Consider the following 14,583-nt stretch of genomic DNA (forward strand, 5'->3'; position numbering starts at 1 on the left):
TGGTTACCTAGTTCAAGAAGAGAAGAACTGAAAATGAAAGACTGGCAAGTTCAAGAAATGCTTCATTGGTTTATCAATAATATTTACTTATAGTAATTTTTACATAATGCCTTCTGTGGGCAAAATGTCAGCCACCATTAGCTGGTCAAAGTGATTCCAATCCTTGAAATGCCAATCTCATAAAGAAGGTGTGTTAGAGCAAGCCTATAAAGGAAGCATAAAGGTGAGATGGGCATTTTTATCCTTTAACTCTCTTATTGGTGCTAAGCCCCAAAATATTTGTCACTTTGACAATTTTAATAGCTTTAGAATTTCCACTGAGAAACTTATGAATATGGGAAAAATTAATCAGAACAAAGCATAATATGTTTACAGCAATTAAGAAACCACACTTCTTAGAGAGGAATGCGTGTATGAGGAGGGGTATAGGGAGCACAGAATCTAAGCAAAAGTAAATACTAGATGGTTTCCATTCAAAATTAGCAGGTATTACCTAACCTTACTTCAAGATCTTTCATGAAACTCTTTGGTTCTCTTGCTTATTACATTAGATGATGGAGTACATTGTTCATGAAGGGATGATCCAGAGCTGGCCAAGTTTTAGTTATTTGAATTTTCATTTTTAATGAAGGACGAACTAATGAGAAAAGATACTCAAACATGTCATAACTCCATCTTTTTAAGTTGTCCAGATTTTGTATGCTGAAGTATTTTAAGAAATATATGAAAGTTGCACTTATTTTTTGATTGAGAGTTATACATGTTTCATAGACATATGTTGGTTTATTTCAATTTTTATATTTTGCTTAAAATAATTTTGGTGTTTTCCTGATTTTTATAACTTTAGCCTGAACAGAAAATGATTGCTGACGAAGTCAACTACTTTTACAACAGAGTGAAAGATAGAATGCTATGTCGCTAGGGGAAAGGAGTTAAATGGCTTATTGCCACAGATTTTCAATTAGGTCACAAGTTTGAGAATAAAGGTGCTCAAAGTTAACCCCCAATTCATAGCTAAGAGGCCTCTTTTGACCAAACCTCTGTTTTTAAGGTTCTCTCTGAATGACAACTTACAGCAAACTCTTGGAGCTCAGATTATTTTACTTGGAATCACTTGATGGACCACACTTAGGTCTAAAATGAGCCTGTGGTTTTGAGCACATCAAGCCTGTAGCATATTTCATACCAAGGCTCTTTTGTAGGTGGACACCATTCTGGGGCCAGTTCCAGGGGTGCATACCCAGACGTGGGAAAGCCCCAGCATCCACTCCCTTCTGCAGTCCCCAGATCTTGGTAAAAGAACAGGCTGCACTGTTTCAGCACCAACATGGGAGTGGAGAGCCACTTGAGAATAGATTAATAGGTTTTTGTGAGTATTGGACAAACAAGACCCCTGGAGCTACCATGAAGTGATTAGAGCAGTGATGGCGAACCTATGACACACGTGTCAGAGGTGACATGCGAACTCATTTTTTTGGTTGATTTTTCTTTGTTAAATGGCATTTAAATATATAAAATAAATATCACAAATATAAATCTTTGTTTTACTATGGTTGCAAATATCAAATGTTTTCTTATCAAGGTTCCTAAAGTGCAAGGTCCCTCCTGAGATTTAAGGTTAAAATCATCACTTGATTGCTCGTGTTACTGTCACCAACCAACACTGACACAAAAATTGACCAATATCCTAGTATTAGGTCCTTTCCTACTGGACTGGCTATGGAACCCAGAACTGAGGGCCCAGTGACACACAACTAGATGAACAGGCCTGAGGTTGCCTGTAGTTCAAACACAGACCCTATATGAGAAGACAACAAACAGATTCTCAGCATCCAGCAAGATAGCAGAAGGAGGTAACATGGGAGGGGAGTGATGGTGGGCAAGCATCTGGTATACATTAGTAATTTCATCTAAATAGCATTACTCTCCTCCCTCCCCCCAACTAATACTGAGTAAGCCCTATGAGTGTGGCACTATGTGTTAGGTATTGGGGGGATCAAGATGAATACAATGCAAATGTCGCTCATGGAAGATGGAAGCAAAGCCTGGGCAGGGCACATACTGGTGAACCTTGAGCAGCGATTCTCAAAGCTGGTGCACCTCCGTCTGCCTCATCAGCATGCCCTGGGAACTTGTCGGAAATACAAATTCTCTTGTCCCGCCCCAGAATTATAGAACAAAACCCCGGTTCTGGGGCCCAACATCTGAGTGTTAACAAGCCCTCCAAAAGATTCTGATGCAACAGTGTGCCAGTGAGTTAGGAATGCCATTTATTGTAATCACTGTCGGTTTTCTTACGAAAATCTCCTGACAGCAGTGAGTGTCTCTCGGGATTTACCCATTTCTAATTGGGACAAGAGTCCATGGACTAGCAGCAGCGCTGGACTGGAAAGGAACATCTCCAGTCCAGGGTTGGACAAGGTTATCTCCTCCTGCACAGCCAATGGGACAAAATCTCAGAATGCCCGTCTCATACTAGGAATTCTTTAAACTCCCCACACTCTTTAATCTGCTGCCAGGCAGATGTCGGGTTCTGAAATAGGTAGGGCTACAAGTTCCCTCTGTGGCATCCTTACCACAGAACATCTCACGTTTCCAGCGCCCACTGCAGTCCCCCTATTGAGAAAAAGCACTGAGGGGAGCCATCATTTTCCATTTGCACATTTCAGTGGCTCTACAGACACATAAGAGAATAAAACATAAGACTGGAAGTGACAGAACTTTAAATCTCACTGGGTCTGAAAATACTGCGTTGCATGAAGCCTCGCTCTAAGAAATATCTCTTTAAGTCTGTGGCTGTTTTCAAGTAACCAACTTTAATTAATAAGTATAAGTTGCTTTAAACCTTGAGAACCCGAGCTTGCATCACTTTGCTAATTCAGGAGATTATTTCATATTTAAAGGATCACAACGGAACGGTAATCACCATCTCTATATATTGGCTTGATTACAGATTGTTGACATTAGGTGGCATTACGATGACCTTTGAAATATTACTTTCCCTTTCTATTAGATGCTTTTGTGTAAAATCCTGAAACTGAAAGGCTCATTAGACACCATTAAAATAGGATTTATTCCATATGTGTAACCAATAATCAAGGAGAATATTACTCGCTCCCCTAATCAGCTACTTAGAGTGCTGAGGAGCACAAGTTCATATTCAAAGTAGTAATAATAGCAAACCTTTCCTGATCAGGTTTCTATACCACTAAAGTCAACAAAATCCAAACAGAAAGGAGTCTATGATGCTGGACATGCTTTTAAAAATATACATTTGATTTCAATGGAGGCTCAGTGTTTATAACCCTTGGAAGTATAAGTTTTACAATTTAATCAGTCAAGACCAATTAATCCCATTAGTGATGGCTGATACCATGACATGCTGGGCAGTGCCTGGAAGTGGGTGATGAATTATATGTTAATTTACTCTTCCACTTAAATAGCCTAAAGACAACAGCGATGAAAGGCAATGGTGGAAAGGTCAGCAAATATTTCTAATGCAGTGGATAGAGCCAAGGCGACTTCCACAATAAGCCCAAGAATTCAAGTCCACTTGAATCATGGACGTACCTGCAAAAGGTGAAAACAAATGATCGCCTCTCCTGTGACTCAGAGAGGCCAAAGGAATAGCTAAGGACCAAGGGCCACCTCACAGACCTGAGAAGAGGTGAGAAATCTGACTCACGTTTTTAGCTGAGATTTAGAAGTGCCCTTCTGGGAGGGTGCCTCCCAGCATTATGTACTCATGAATACCCTGGAATCTTGTTAAAATGCAGATTCTGATTCATAGGTGTGCCCTAGGGCCTGAGATTCTGCGTTTCTAACAATCTCCTAGGTCCGTGGTCGGCAAACTGCGGCTCACGAGCCACATGGAGCTCTTTGGCCCCTTGAGTGTGGCTCTTCCTAAGCCTTAGGAGTACCCTAATTTAGTTAATAACAATGTACCTACCTATATAGTTTAAGTTTAAAAAATTTGGCTCTCAAAAGAAATTTCAATCGTTGTACTGTTAATATTTAGCTCTGTTGACTAATGAGTTTGCTGACCACTGTCCTAGGGAATTCTCTAAATGTTGAATGTTTGAAGTTACACTTTGAGAAGTAATGTTCCAGGGATCATTAACTCTCCTCAGGTTGAAACGTACAGTTTAATGAGGTTTTTTAAAAATATGTTTTTATTGATTTCAGAGAGGAAGGGAGAGGGAGAGAGAGATAGAAACATCAATGATGAGAGAGAATTATTGATTGGCTGCCTCCAGCACACCCCTCACTGGGGATTGAGCCCAAAACCTGGGTATATGCCCTGATCAGGAATCGAACCATGACTTCCTGGTTCATAGGTTGATGCTCAACCACTGAGCCATGCCGGCTGGGCAGTTTAATGAGTTCTGTGGGTTTTTTTTTAAAGAAAGCAATAAAATAAATAAAAGTACTAGAGCAAGAATAAAAGAATAAAGAAAGGGCTTGCTTTTGATGAGCCAAACTATGGCAGCTTCGTTCTTAAAAGTGTGGAAGAGTAAAATCTAATTTTAAAATTTAAGTTGGGAAGATAACAGAAAGTGTTGTCTGGGGGGAAAAAAAGCAGAAGAAAAACCAGGGGGAAAAAGAGACAAAGAATCAAAATAGAAAGACTGCAGAAGCACATGGGGCCATCTGATTTTGTTTCTTCTTCAGTCTTGTTCGCATTTGGACATATGGTTCGCCTTGTGCCACCCTGTGTTTCTGTTCCCAGTGCATCCTTATTAGATGCTCCAGCAAATCTTAATATTTACCACAGCAGCCTGTAGAAATTGTTACACATAAAAGGAGAGAAAGAAAATAATTCAAATGCTTTGAAGCTTTCAAAAAGTATCTGGTTCCTGGATTGATTACACTGAGGAATGTGGAATTCCTTCCTGACCCTGTCTCATTCACAATGCTCTGCAACAGGATGGAGATGCCGCAGTCTTCTCGCTCTGTGACCTTACTCATGTTTTCAGTCTAATCTGCCCCCCATGCCAGGTCCATCACAGAACAACATACCCACAGAAAAGGAGTTTTTATGTTTCCTTTTGCTTGCTAAAAGGTAATATCTGATTTTTTAATATTTCAAAGATTCTACCCAGAAGAATAGTGGCCTCATTGGAAAATTATTTAACATCATGGCAGGGTTAACCCCAGTTAACTTGAGAGTTCTCTTTACATCAAGGAAATTGGTGCACCCCAAACTGATTTTCCAAAGGTTCCAAGTATCTAAATAGACTTGCAGTTGCATTTCTGATGACAGCCTTCTAAGTTGTCTAGCCCTTCAGTGTGGCTGGGATCGCTGGAGGGGGAAGAGACTGACACTTTGGCCTCAATGAGTCAGTCAACCACTTCAGGGCCTGCCACTCATCTGGTGTTCTGAAGTGACCTACAGGACTCATTTATCCAGATTTTCTGGAACTATTAAAATTTTTGTAGAATTAATATAAAACCCTTTCTGTAATGTTTTCCTAAGCCATAATAAAGAGATCCCAGTTACTATGTTTTTCCTTCTTATTTTGGTGTACAAAATGAATCTATTAACGAGCTCATAAATACAAGTCCTTGGCCTGTTGTGCTTGTTGTTTTTGATTAAGAAATCTGTATAAAACAAAGGTTACCTGAATGCAGTATGCTTGTGTTTCTTATTCATTTATGGCAATTTGTTGCTTTTTAGCATTTTAGGTCATGAGTAGCAATTGTTCCTTAAAAGGGTGTGCTAAATGAGGTGACAAAATAAGTGAGGGTGAACTTAAAAAATGAAAATGGGAAAAATGTTTTCGAGAAGCCACAATGTAGAGCAAAATAGATTATTTCTGTGCCAACATTTGAACCATATTAAATTTTTATGGAAATTATGAAGTATCTGGTTTATAACAATTGCAAGAGGCGGGGGACAAATGGAACCTCATCATGGGCATTATATTCACAGCTGGGAAAAGAATACTCCACAGAGCAACACTGGTATTTAAGACAGACTGTACGGCCCTCTCCAGTTACTCAACAAATATAAAGTGCCATATATTATTCATGTTGTGTCAATACAACACCAGAAAGCTACAATTTCGAGCAAATAATTATTTCTGTGAGTGGATAAATCATAAAACTGGTTGTCTGGGATTGTTTAAACATTAACAATAAGTTAGTTGCCTGATATTTTGTTGTTGTTGTTTATTAGCATTGATTTCCTGCAACTCCAAATATATATCCACCAAAGGGTATACATTTCAGAGATTCATAGTCACACCTCTATAAATGCGCTTTGATTATATGTCAGTAGAACAAATATATTTAAGACTATGTGACTGGCCCAGCATAAATGTGTAAAAGCAACCAAATCATTTCATCCCTATACCTGTGTTTCTGACCACCACACAGCTAGACATATTTCTACATACATATATCTACACCAGCACAATACATCTAGGAAGTATATATATACACATACATATAGAAGCTCCTTTGAGATGTTTTGTTACTCAGTATTAATGAAAACACTTTTTCAAACTCTTAAAGTCAAGTCTATATACCAGGTATTGAGTTTCTTGCACATTCAGCACTTTATTAGGCTCTGTGGATGTACAAAGGAAACATCACACTCAAACTTACATTTTCTGCATTCCTAGAACATTCCAGGAGATAGGTATATACCCAGAATGAGGTTTTGAATCTGACCCAGCCTGCTCCAACACCCCCAAATTATTTGCTATCTACTAAAGGTAAAGAAACAGAGAAAATGGAGGAAATGTATTTGGATTTTGTGCATTATTTGGGGCGTTTAAAAAAATGTCAGAAACATTCTCTAAAACTCGGTTTTTCTAAAAGATCTCTCAAATTTCAGAAGACAGGTAGGGATAGATGACGTAAGAGAACTAAGTAAGCAAAATGAAAGGAGAAGTGAGGAAACAGAGATGGTGTGCCATGTATGTGGTCAGGCCTGTCCTCCCTCTGCCCTCCCACCCTCCCATGCTGGCTCAGGGCCAGTCCAGCTGCGGCTCCTTAATGAAGCAGTGTGCTCCTTTCAGCCCCTGTGCCACTGCACGTGCTACTCCCTGTGCCTGGTGACATCCTCCCGACCCTTCTTTAGCTGGGTGTCATCGCCTCTGTGATGCCTTCCTTTGTGCTTTCACCAGGGCACAAGGGATCACTCCTCACTTACCCGCTACACCTTGCCCACTGACTTGCTAAAACATGGAGCTACACTAATTGGATTGTTTGTCTCCGCCACTAGGCTTTGAGATTTATGAAGACAAGGGACTGAGTCTTATTAATCTTTTTATTGCCGGCACTGGGTACAGTGCTTGGCATATATTCAAGTGACCACAGAGCACTTGCTAAATAAATGCTAAACAAAATAGCCAGAATGAACTCTTTATAAAATAGCATATTGATTTCCTAGACTTCCTTGTGTAGTAAGCTCATTAAGACCTTTTAATTAGGTAGGGCCAGTTGCCGCTCATGATGACATCAAATGGTCAACATCGCAAAAGCTATAAAATGCATTTATGGGTTTTGCTGGAGTTTAATGTTCTATGGAACAACTGTAAAACATGATTTAATTATCTTAAATCTAATTATGTGAGGAAACAATACTAATAACAACATATGGTTGTATATTTTGCGTGTGGATGAGATGCATGAAATTCTTTACTGACGTGCTGAGAAATGTGTAGTCATGCTGCTGAAGTGAGTGAACTGTTTTCATACCACACCCTTTTCCAAACTTGAGCTAAACATACACAGGCCCATTTAGGAACATGTTATGTTATTAGCAATAATTCAAGGCACATAAATGTGTGCATTCTTCATGTATAAAGGAAAAGAAACTTTTAAATTGCCCTTTAAAAGTTGAGTGAATATGGTCTCAAATATGCCAGGAAAGAGCCTTTCATCAGAGCGTCTCATGCAAAGAAAAAAAAAACACCACAAAAAAACCTTTGGGATCTTGCCCTTAATTGCCCTGAGTCAAATAACCCCAAAGAGCAGGTCAAGAAATTCCCCATGAGGCCATGCCTCTGTCCATCCTATAGCCAAGCTCTCTGAATGGGAGGCAGACACCACAGTCCCCTGTAATCCCGTTATCATTATGCCCAGCTCCAGCGCTTTCTGTGTTGAGAGTACAGGGGGTACAGCAAGGCCTGGGCCCCACCTTTCCTGTTGGCAGTGGATTGGCTCCCCTGTAATTGTCTTTGACAGCAAAGATGAGAAATGCCACTGCTTGCCTTCAGTTTTATTAAGGATTGGCATGCTTGGTTTAACAGAACTAAGCAATATATTTATTTACTGTGGTGTTTCCCAAAATGATTGCTGAATTCTGTCATCTCTTGACTGAAAAACTGTTTGCTGGTTGCAACAGAATGTATGCTAACATACGTACAGCAACACAAACCTCTGAGACAAACTGTTTAAGTCAATTTGCTATCAGACAGGCACATAGGTGCAAATATGTGCATATGCACTTGTGGGTACAGCCACGGGCACACACTTTAACACTCGCACACATATCCCACACAGATTCTGTAATAAATGTATGTGTTTGAGATCTGTGTGCAGGGGTGTAGAGGCAAACATGAATTTGCCAAGAGAGAAAAGGAAATTCACACATGAAGAGAATAATTTACCATAAATTGGCCCACACTGAGTTTATTCCAAAAAACAGAGTGCAAGATGCCAAACTTTTAATGGCTCTTACTATTCCAGATTTGGCCCTGACAAGCTTTGGAAAAGATGCAAGTGGGCAGGAAAGATGGGATTAAAAAATTATATCTTAAGCCTTTTCACTTTCAAATGTAAAATTTCCACCACTGTGACAGGAGGAAAGAGGATGGGATATTTTCCTGACACTGTGCTTTTCTCAACAAAAAGCCATCGATTTTCATTATGCATCGCTTAAATATGAATTCTGTACTTGCTAAAAGTCATCTGCAACTGGCTGCTTAAAAAAAGAAACAGATATGAAAATAATGGAACCCAGACCTTGCATTAGCTCTGGCAGCCATAGCAAAGGTGTGAGCTCAGAGTGATGCCTCCCGGCAGCCCCACAGTCCCAGGATTGACAATCTTTTGTGACAACCCACTCTGGTGCATCAAAACCACTCACTCGCTTGCTTCCAGAAGGCATCACTTCCAGTTTCCTTCCTTTCACAGCTGAGCTTTTCCACATGGCTTTCCTGTCACATGCCTGACAGGCACACAGCAGATTCATAGAAAGCCTTCCATTTCTTCCACTTATTCTTCTTCCCTGTTCTGTTTTTAACACCCCCCTGGCCCCCCGCCCCCCAATCCTATCTCTGAGCCCTTCTCCTTCCTGGTTCTTGAAAGAATCGCTCCTATACCTTTGCCTCTTCTTCCTATATGCCCACGGTTCCCCCCTGGGCAAAAAACTATCATTAAATCCATTGACCCTTTCCAGTAGTGGCCTTTTAGGTTTTGAGATCAACAGGATATTTAATCACCGTATGCATGCATTGAGTTCAACTCTCAAAATTATTAGGAAAAAACCTTGGCTGAGAATTATAATCTCAATCCTCTTGACTGTTCTACTTAACGCTACTCCAACCTCTTTCTCTGCAACTTAATTCCACTCATCCCAAGAATGATAGGTTTACATGAAATTCTACCTACAAATGTCAAGGTCCAACCAGTAGATCACCTCAGATGTTTTAATTTGATGAGAATATTGCTCTATTATTTAGAGTACTTGGCTTTTTCATTGAGTTTAAACTATGATTGTTATTCTTCAAAGAAATAAAAAGTGAGTAAAATGTGTTTTTTCTAAGCTATGTTTCTTCTTTTATTTTATCTCCTCAGCCATCCTACAGAGCCAATAATCCTGACATGAAAGTACTTGGCACACAGTAATTTCTCAATGAAAGTTAGCCATTATTAACCTCCTTTATGTATTCAAATTATCTAGTATTATTGTCACCATTTTTACAGTGAAGGGGATTGAGGCCTAGAGAGGTGAAAAGACCTGCCAAAGTCACCCAAGTGGCAGAGCAGTAATGAGAACCATGGCCTTCTGGCTCAAATATTTAACCAAGTATTTCCTCCACACAACTCCAGGGGAATACTATTTCTCAAGAGTTCAAACAGATAAAGAAAGAAATGTGTAATGGAAGGAATCCAAATGTACTTTTTCTTCTGTCTCTTTATAAAGTGAAAAATATTAGTAGTTTTAAATTCACTGTAGCCAATAGGGTCAATGTCCTAAATTATATAAATCATTCTTACTAAGTCTGAGCATAGAAAGAAGTCATTAGTAATGACTATTGTGAGCCTTATATTCTTGACATAATCTTCCTAACTGTAATTCTATTTTTTTTTCTAAATTTGGTATGCATCTGTAAGCCTCTCAGATGCTTGGGATGCTTAGAATCAAATGCAAAGTGGGACCTGGCATGAAACAGTCGACCTGAGTATTTTAGAAGGACCTCGAGGCTGCATATTCAGCAAATGAAACACCTTACTCATTACATTGAATAAAGGGATTCCTGAATTTACTACCAATTTACCAATGGTGACAAAACTTGGTCCTTCTTAGATGTGTACTTGGCTAAGCCTTTCTTTAAAGAAATTTTACATATAGCAAAAAGAGATGTCTTGGAAGTTCCCATAATTTAATAGGTGCCTAATATATATTAGGTACTCGATGCATGTTTTTTAAAAATGTTTAATTGATTGAATGTTTGCCTAAATATTTGTTGTAGCACTTCTAATTCCATGTGAAGCAAATTCCCCCAAGAAAGAAAAAAACGGTTCATTTCACTGTTTTCCTTTGTTGGATATAAGAATCCAATCTGCAGCACATCAAAGGCATGTGATTACAATTTGTTAAACTTGGCCTACACCTCTCCTCTGAGCCCCAGACCCTACTATGTATTCAGTATCTCTATACTGATGGTTCACAGGCACCTGCAAGTAAATATTCCAACATGTAACAATGACATTTTCCCCAAAACGGAGTCTTCACTCCCTCCTCTCTATTCACCCAGCAGTGTAAACCCAATCTGGAAGTAATCCTTGACATCTCCCTCTCCCATACATCCATTCCTAATTTTCAAGTCCTCAAAAGTACCTCCCAAAATGTTCACTTCTCTCCATCAAATTTAACCTCCCCTACTCTATCTAAGCCGCTGTCCCTTAACTGGTCTATTTCAATAATCTCCTAACAGGTCTCCCCCATCCACACTTGCCCCCACCCACCACCTAGTCTCCACACTGCTGCCAGAGTTCTCTTTTGAAAACTAGAAATCTGACCGTATCACTCTCCTGTGTCAAGTTCTTCAAAGGTTTCCCATTGGTTTTGAATAAAGACCAAAGCCTACTCATGGCTTAGAAGCTCTTGTGTGATCTGGCTCCTGCCCACTCTTCAACCTCCTCTTTACCTCACCCCTGTTCCCTCTTGCTCCCTCCCTTATCTTATTAAGCTACACTGGTCTTTCAGTTCCTCAAAGGTGCCATGCCTTTCTCACCCCAGGGCATTTGTACATGCTATTTCCTTTGTCTGGAAAAATGTTTTCCTCCTATTTGCCTGGTTAAATCCTACTCATCATTTAGAGCTTAGCTGAAATATCCCTTTTTCAGGAAACCATTCTCTGTCCCCAGGCTTAGGTTTAATCTCTCATGAACGTGCTCTCATAACATCCCCAAGGAATGTGAGCTCCTTTAAGACAAGAACCAGGCTGGTCTTTTTCATGATGCACTAGTGTTAGTCCCAATGCAGCTTTGTTAAATAATTGAAAAATGAGGTATTATATATTAAAATGCAATTTACTTATTTTAAAATGCTTTCTTTTCCTCCCTCCCTCTCTTTCTTTCTCTTTTTAAAACTTTGTTTCTAGGGCTAAAGATCCACTCAGAACAACTGTATACTCATAGGAACAGTGCTTGTTCTAACAAACAATGGAGAATAATGAAAGATGAGTAGAACTTAAAAAACAGACCCTCAGGTCTAGAGGAAAAAAAAACAACACTTGTGAAGCCCTCTATAATTTCTAAGTGCTGTATGAAATGCAAATGTTTTCTAGATCCCAACTGCACACACAGAAATATCTCAACTCATTTTGACAAAGTTATCCACAAGGGAGATGAATAAATAGCTTCACTAAATACATATGGTGCAATTATACCCAGCAATAAGTGACAATAGGTCTTGCTTTATAGTAATCTAAAAATCCAAAGCTCAATTATTTCAGCAGCTCAGTAAATAATACTGAAAGGATGTGATGGTAAAGCAACTTAAGAACAGACTGTATTAGTAAATGTTAATGATCTCTTTATGATCCACAGAGCCACTTCTTTTTCTTCTGAAAGAAAGCTTTTTGTAAATTAAGAAAAAAAAAATAGACATCCATGAGCTACAGCCAAGAACAAAATGAAAGCAGGGAGTACTCCTTTTGATCTTTCAAGGGTAGTATTTAGTTAAAGAATGTATGCTGGACTACAGAAAAACATGACCAGAAACATGAGTGTTTGGGACCTGGAAAATACAGTTGCTGGCAGCTGGCCTTTAAAAAATATATTTGTAAGGAAAAAATTTTGTAAAAAGGGACCTGTCTCCATAGCTCCAAATTTCAGGGCAAAGGGACACAGACTTTAATGAAAGGGGTCAATTTCAGACTTCTTTTTAGAACGCAGAAGCACTGCAAGTAATTGGTATAATTAGCAGCTCAGATATGCAAATCAAATTCAAACTTAAAATGACTTAGGTGGAAAGGAAAAAGAGAAGGAGAAAGAGAGGCAGGAAAAATCAACCTTGGCCCTTCTGGGTGACGGGGTCAGCTTTAGTGTGGCTAGAGCTGCAGGGAGATAGATGGGGACACTGCTGATCACTTCGTGACATCCACGCTGAGGATCCTAGCCACAGGATCCATCCACGAAGCTGCCTAGCCACAGCTCCACCGAGAGCAAGAGAACTTGGAGACGGACAACAAGGCAGATCTGGAACTACTGCCCTATTTAGAGCTCTTGTTTGCATGCTCTCTGGATTTGTGGTGTTTATTATTTTTCTAATTTGAGCAAACCATGTAAGTTTTTGGCGCCTCAAAAAATAAAATCATATGGCCAGTAAAAATGTTTACTTAAGGGAAAAAGTTAGCTGAAGGGCATTGGATTCCTTCTTGCCTCAGCAACCTTACTTCTGCGAAGTGGTGATCTACCTTACTGCTCTTCTGCCTGTTTGGGATCCACCCACTCAAGGCTCATTAGAGCAGCCATGGGGGATGCCAGGGCACGCTCTGATCCTTCAGACATGACCAGGCTCACTCAATTTCTACTTTCTTTGCACACTTTACTTTTCCTGCATAATTCTTTAATTCTCTGCCATTAAATAAAATTTTCAGCCACTGTCTGCCTAAGGTCTGCATCTGTCTTGTCCATCCCTTTGTTTCCAAAACCTAGCACAGTCTGGAACCTGTCAGGTGCTCAATGAATAAAAATGACAAAATCTGGGGATGATGGGTAATATTAGGTCAGATCATCCAAATATCAATCATCATTTATTCAGTGATCAAAGGCCAATTACCAAAAGTTTATCAAGGATTATTTGTATGGAGACCTGAAACAATCATAGACCAAGTAGCATCCTAGAGTTCAATGTGCGCACAGATTTCCCGAGGAAGTCATTACAGGGCCAACTCTGATTCAGCAGGTCTGGAGCGATGCTCGAGAATCTGTATTTCTAAAAAAACTCACAAGAGATGCTGATAGATCCCAGGCCACACTTTGTATTGTAAGGTCCTAGAGGACAAATTGACAACCCAAACAGCTTTTCTCCCTTGTGATCTTACTTATTTTGCATTTAAAAAAATCACATGGCAATTATTAAGTAGGTGGTTCCTGGTTTACATATTCACACAGATGTCTGGTTGAGGGGTGAGAGTCACCATTTCTTGGTTTTCTTTGGAATTTGGGGTCTGCTCTACATACATTCTTTCTGGTAAACGTATGTTGCCAGGAAATTTAGCCATTTCCTTACATTATCCCAATGAAAGATTTACTTACATCAAGAGATTTTGGCCAGGAAAAAAAAAGATCTTGGATTTTTCTATAGGACATCCTTTTTATATTAAAATCTTTTGAGAATATTTGTCTTTTTCTAGTTCTTTGTAAAAATTAGTGCATATGCAGAACTCAGCTGTTTATAGCACATAGAAGCTCCTCTTCATGAGGATATCATTCCATTTCTGTGATCAATGCTGCATAAATCTTTCTTTCCAGCAGTTTCCAAGCCATTTTGGGAAGCCTGAAACAGGCTGATGGGTACTGACATTTTGATCTTTTACACCAACTTCCACATCTATTAATATTCAATTATTCCTTTGTGAAGTGACAGGGTTTAGATTGTCTCCTTAAACAAATGACACAATAAAACAGATGTTTCTTGTGGGCAATAGCTGAATGTCTCTTTGTACACAAGGTCTTGTGCCTCACACCACAATGCAAAGAGCGGATCCATGCTTAATGATTTTCCTATGGACTAAAGGTAAAGAGTTTTCAATATCTTTTTGATAACAATCCTTTTGCTAGTACTTGATGCAGCTATGCCAGAGAAGTCCTGCCAATGGTAATTAGACTTGCTTA

The 14,583-nt window shown here is 39.4% G+C and overlaps 1 protein-coding gene across 1 annotated transcript in view; it reads right to left on the reverse strand.

The window, feature by feature from the left end:
- Positions 1-14,583, reverse strand: part of GLIS3 (GLIS family zinc finger 3) — a 439,240-nt gene that overhangs the window by 101,579 nt on the left and 323,078 nt on the right. The window lies entirely within an intron of this gene.

The sequence above is a fragment of the Myotis lucifugus genome, unplaced genomic scaffold (genome assembly GCF_000147115.1).
Source record: "Myotis lucifugus unplaced genomic scaffold, Myoluc2.0 scaffold_130, whole genome shotgun sequence".
Lineage (NCBI taxonomy): Eukaryota > Metazoa > Chordata > Mammalia > Chiroptera > Vespertilionidae > Myotis > Myotis lucifugus.